Source organism: Carica papaya, chromosome 5 (assembly GCF_054855325.1).
Source record: "Carica papaya isolate Zhongbai chromosome 5, ASM5485532v1, whole genome shotgun sequence".
Lineage (NCBI taxonomy): Eukaryota > Viridiplantae > Streptophyta > Magnoliopsida > Brassicales > Caricaceae > Carica > Carica papaya.
In genome coordinates this window covers 17,132,867-17,139,257 of record NC_142313.1, presented here as the reverse complement: position 1 = coordinate 17,139,257, position 6,391 = coordinate 17,132,867, and the positions used below count along the sequence as shown (strand labels likewise).

General features: G+C 30.9%; 1 non-coding gene across 1 annotated transcript; it reads right to left on the bottom strand.

Annotated features, from left to right (window-relative positions):
* Positions 1-4,961: 4,961 nt before the first annotated feature.
* On the bottom strand, positions 4,962-5,084 carry LOC148253800 (small nucleolar RNA snoR77). Its single transcript, XR_015821168.1, has one exon. It is a non-coding gene; the product is annotated as a small nucleolar RNA snoR77 (small nucleolar RNA).
* Positions 5,085-6,391: the final 1,307 nt, after the last annotated feature.

Sequence of the window (6,391 nt, the reverse complement as noted above, 5' to 3'; positions counted from 1 at the left end):
ATGTGATATTAATCATTATCTGATAAATTAAGAAAATTGGTCATGAAAAAACTACACTGCTCAAGAGGACAAGTCATTTAAGCTTTAGACATGTTTGGTTTATCCATAAGCAGCATAAAAGCTTTTGTTTCTTGAAGGGGATATAATCCCATATGAGAAACCTCTTGATATAGCTCTTCTGCTGAAACAAGCGCTTTTCTAATTGTTAATATTTCCTTCACTGAATTTAAAATTGTTCGAACTTCAGCCAAACATTTCTCTTCATAGATTGTTGTCAAACATCTCGCTTTCTTTTGCATCAAAGACTATTGCACCTCATTTTCGTACTCTGAAGTAGGAGTTTCGAGTGTTGGAGCCTCACATGAACTATCCAGACCATGAAAATTAAAATTACCACTTAAATCTTAGGTAATTGGTGTCTCACTTGTAGCATCCAGACCAAGTTCATCACCACTCCTCTTCCTTTGTCTTCGAGGGTTTAGGGATGTCTCACTTATAGACCCACTAGCTCTATCCTTTCCATACATTTCTAACATGTTCTCGTAATTTTGCACGCATTTATTTTTCAATTCCGCTGCTTCAGGTTGAGCCTAACATGAATAACTATATTAATATTTGAACAATATAAAAAATGACAAACAACATATGATAAAGAAGAGATTTACCTTTATTAGTTGCTCCCAAACTTCCTCTTCTGCTTCGAATCGTTCAGTTGTTGGATTCTAGGCAAAACCACTCATTCTATATTTGAAAACATAATAATATTTTGAGAATTGTCTTTTCAAATTTTTTATGCGGTTGTGTATACGCTGTTTATCAATGTGCAGATCTGAAAATGCATTCCTCACTTCTTCACGTACACAATCAATAGCGTGTGATGTGAATGTCCCACCCGATCTACGACCACACAAATATTGATCATAAAACGAGTTTACTAGGACGTCATCCATATGATCTGACTAGTGGATCATTTTACTTCTTATGTCTATATTCCTGTTCCTCTTAGCCATTGTCTAAAACACATATGAAAACATCAAATATAATCATATACAAAAAAATGTAATATGATTACAACAAAATAAATTCCAAATTATAGCATTCAATTAAAATATTTAAGTTACACAGACATCATAAGTCATACAAATGTCATACACCATACAAACATCGTAAACTATACAACCATCATAAATTACACAAAATGTAATCAGCCCACATATCAGTTGCTATTGCATCCCTAATTGTTTCGCCTTTTCTCATTTCTTCATTATTGTCCCTAGAGTTATAAATACTTCGTTCTTATAAATAAATGTTTCGGAGTTCTTCATCAACCTCTTGAAGAATTTCATCAGTTTGATCCTCTCCCCGTAAATAATTATGCAAAATGCAACAAGCAAATATAATGGTATTAACAGTCTTAATCCAATAATGAGGTTTAGTTGAGATTTGGATAACTGAAAAATATTTTTTTAGAACTCCAAATGCACGTTCAATCGCATTATGCAATGAAGCATGTCGTAGATTAAATAGCTCACGAGCATTGCATGGTGGATTCCTAGAGTATTCACTTAAATGGTAGCGTTCACCTCTATATGGTGTAATTAGTCTACCCCGCAACATGAACCCAGTATCGACAAGGTAAAACTTACCTATAAACAATAAAAAAATTAAGTTATAACATTTTTCTTCAAAAATATACATTACATATTGAAGTTAAATATATTTTAATTACCTTCGAAAATTACTAGAGGATTATCAACTCTGTTTAACGCATCTTTTATTATTCTTGAATCTAAAGCGGTCCCCTCCCACCCAGCTAAGACGTATGAAAATTTCAAATCAAATGTACAATCTGCTAACAGGTTTTAGGCGGGGAAATCTTTTCTCCCGCGAAACCGTGGAGCATCTTTTTTAGACACTTTAACACGTACACGTGTTCCGTCAATCGTATCGATACAATCCTGAAATTAATTATTAACTAATTAATTAAACATGCACTCATGTTAAAATAATTAATTAAACGTATATAACTTATATATATACCTTAAAAAATGGAAAGAATATGGGATTGTTGGTTATTTCCGGAGCCACTTATGATCCATTTGCCTGATTAATGAATTTATCGGCCATATATACTATACATCGTAGCACATTGTGAAAATGACGACTTGTCGTCTCTCTAGATCGTCGAAAAATCCAAGATATGACTCGTTTTCTCTCATTGTGTCCTAATAAGTAAAGTGTCTTAATACTTGTTCTTCTACAGTTGCACGAACGATATGCCTAAGTCCACCATCTATAACTAATAAACAATATAAATTTATAAAAGACGAAGCTCTCATCCTAATTAAAATCACTTGATAACAAATTTTTCATAAGCTTATCTCGAGTTTTCTCTCCATTTAGTCATAGTTCATGAGTAAGCCTATAATTTATCTCACGTCTTTTATGAACTACTAGCCCATGAAGTATAATAAACGAGCATAGTAAAATAACTACATGTCTCAAAATATCTATATTTCTTATCTAATGTGTGAACAGAAATGATACCAAATGCCTGAAATAAAAAGAAACAATGAGTTTAATTATTCCAAATCAAAGCAAGTCATAGCATACATTTTAATCAACACACACTTTCGCCTGTTTGGGGAATAAATTTCTGATAGTATTTATTTAACCTCATTCTATGTTAACAGAGTTCTCTAATAGCATTTAGCATTTATTCTTTCCTCCAGTCACAGATGTCATTTTCTACAGAAATTTCTGTGATGTCTTGGAGGCATTTTGCCTTGGAGGGTGTACAGGGGAATAAATTAAAAATATATATTATATTTCATCTTCAAAGGTTGTGATCTACTTTTAGTTAATCCAAATATGAGAGCAGTATGAATGTAATTTGCCTCCAAGAAACAAAGGTAATTTGCCTATAACAAATCATAGGATTTCATTTTCTTTTTTATAAAAAGCATTAGCAAACATATCTAACCATTCCATCCAAATTTTACAAATTCTCTAACAAATTTTACAAATTCATAGTCAAGTAATTCTACAAAACAACAAGTGATGATTATAATAATCCCATAAAAATAACATCAAATCTCAATATCCAAACCCAATGAGGTCAACATCATTCTATCTCAAGTTAAAATAGATTTCTACATTAAATCAACAAATATGGTATGCAAACAGAGTTCACAATTAACTAACATAACTAATCTAAAAGTCCTAATTCATCAACTCAACTTTTTTTTAAAATAAAGAATCAGTGCTTGATACAAAATTTTAATGAAATGTTATACCCTCCACTGACTAATTAAACCTCAACAAACAAAAAAATAAAGAAAATTTATATAAGCTACTTAGAAGCCTATCTTAATTTTTGGCATAAGTTTTAAAAATTAAGGTCATTGGTAAATAATTACAAACTACCCACATTAAAAATAATAAGATATTTGTCACCCATTTGATCCCTCAACATTTTAAGAGGACAGTAATACCTCAAATTTAATTACTTTTCTATGGATATAGAATAGAGATTCAGTTTTTCTACTCTCAACTAAGAGTTTATGAAGGTTCAATGCTAATCCCACCAGCGGATAAAATAAAAACATTCGCAAAGAAATTATATAAATAGGTGTTGGGTCTTCCTAAGGTGTATGTATAACATGAAAAAGCTTAAGCTAAGATTGAAACAAATCAAGCATTTTCGTAAAATATATTCAGAAATTTTGTACTTACTTCACCTAGCATGGATGATCATTCTATTAAAATATATATAAAAAATGATTTCACCAAGAATTCCAAATGAAATTAACCACTACATTCTAAATGTCATCAAATTTGATGGGTCTAAAATGAATTATTCCAATTAGGTTGTGAAACTTTGAAATGAAGCTCAGAGACAAGTACTTGAAGAAATATGAGTAAGGGAGACAGATACTCAAGAAACAATTCCATCTCAATGATGCATAAGAAAGAAACAAATGAGAAACTGTTATTGAAGTGTGTGAAGACTTGAAGTTGAAAACATCAGAGTGGAGAAGAGAAAAAAGAAAAAAGGGAGATAGATACATTAGTATTCAATGAACAATTTCATCTCAATAATACAAATTAAAAAAAGACTGATAAATTTAAAAAGAAAAGAATTCATGAATGTGTGGCAAGAGCATATGAAAGAACCAAATCAAAGACTATTCTAAAGACATGGAGAAATTCGAAGTTAATGACATTGTAGTGGAAATGAGACAGAGAAATAAAGAGATTAATAAGTTAGTGCTCATAAACAATTTTATCTTAATGACACAACAAAAATAAGAAAGACAATAACATATGCAAGAATATGTACCTGCATTAATAACATATGTAAGAACCAGTGGAAAAGAGAAAGGGAAAAATGGAGATAGATACGTTAAGATTCAAAGAATAATTATATCTCAATGGAACAAAATAAAATAATGATAAATTTGAAAAGAAAAGAAAAATAGTCACATACCTACTATAATAGCATATGGAAGAACCAAAATCAATTACTTCTTTTGAGATGTAGAGAAACTCAAAGTTGAAAAGAGAAAGAAAAAGGGGGACAGATATGTTGGGATTTAACTAACAATTTCATGTTAGTGATACAAAATGAACACAATGATAAATTTGATTTTTAGTAAACAGGAAATCATTTTTTGGCATTATCGGAAAATTTTCTGCTTTGTTAAACTATTCTGCCAATAATTTTGATTTTTGGCAATACATTCTTTGTGCACGAAAATCCATATAAAATAAAACAAGACAACATAAGTAAAATTCATTTGAAAATTCATACTTGACTAAATAGGAGGATAAAAACTTATACTAGTTTTTATAAAGTTTAGAATGCACTTTTTTAATTCTAGTTAGAACATATTAGCTTTAACGAAAGCCCATCCCAACCTCCACTTCATTTCGATGAAGCTAAGGCTTACTAATCTAAAGATGTGTTTAGCTTAGTAGACCACCTTTAAGTAAAATATCAAGGAGTCCAAGAGCAAAAACATAATTTAATACACAAGCTGCCAAGCAATTTCACTACCAAAGCAGTTGTAGTGAGCCTGTCTAACTACTCGAATTGTCACGTGTAATTGTCCCAAGATAATGCGTTTATTAGAATTGTACATCAATCCAACTAAAGAAATCTATTAGGCATGTAAAAAAGTTGTGGTATTGCAAGACTTGGTATCAGTTGCTGCATTTATCTTATAGAACCATGATTTACAAGCAAAAGAGCCAAACCCTATTTTTCTTATGTGGCTTTTCTATTTCTTTTCTTGGATAGGGTGTTTAAAACTGAATCCACCATTCCTATGCTTGAAAATCAGCAAGCAAAAGCAAAATAGAAGCTCTTTAGTTAAAAATACGGCATGGGAAGAAGAAACAAAGGGCGATATTTGATCTAGTGAGGAGAGAGTTTTAGTACCAGAATTATCAACAAGATATTAGGTGCTTGAATCTCTATGAAAAGATCTCAGAGGCTCAGAGGGACTAGCTGGAGTAAGGGATTTGGTTTTCCTTGTTGTAACAGAGAATTATAGGGTATAGGAAGAGCTATATAAAGAGAGGTCTCAACATTGTTACATTGTTCTTAGACCAGTTGATTTACTCAAAACATACAAGAAACAAGAATCCTAAAAATCAAACAAAAACAAGTGAAGAATGCCCCTACAAAAAACCAATGCAACAAAAAAAAATCTTTCCAAACATCATATCAATAAAGTGTAAACACTATAACTAATTTGCTACCAATGCAGATAAGGACAAAGAGTCATAATACTTGTCTTTGCTCATATTTCTTCAAGTAAAGATTATAATTTCACTCCATCAAACTCTATCATTCATCTCACTGTCATTCATAGATGTAGGCTATTACAGAAAGAAATACATGCAAATCAAAGAAAAACAAAAGAAATACAAGCAAAATAAAGAAAAAATGAAAAAAATTGATGCTGAAAAAATAAAATAAAAAATAAAAAAATACTTACCGATTGAGAAGGTGAAGAACGCAAATCAGAAGTCGAATCAATGAACCAACGTTTGGAAGCAATTAGAGAAGAAGAACAAGAAAAAAATCAGTCGGAAAAGAAGAAGACCCGTCCTACATGCGTGCAGCTTAAGTGAGGAAGAAGAGAAATTAGAGTTTTTAGTTGTCAGGATAAATATGGAATTAATTAAATTAGATTGAAGTATAATAGAAAACAAATATTATGCCGGTCAGATACTACCAATTCGGTAGTTTAAAAATTCATCACAAAATTTTTTATTCAAATATCATTTGTTATTATTAGAAGTTGAAATAAATACAATTTTCTCATGCCTGTAAAATACCATATATTAAATTCCTACCACTCACCGTGATCCAAATAAAGGG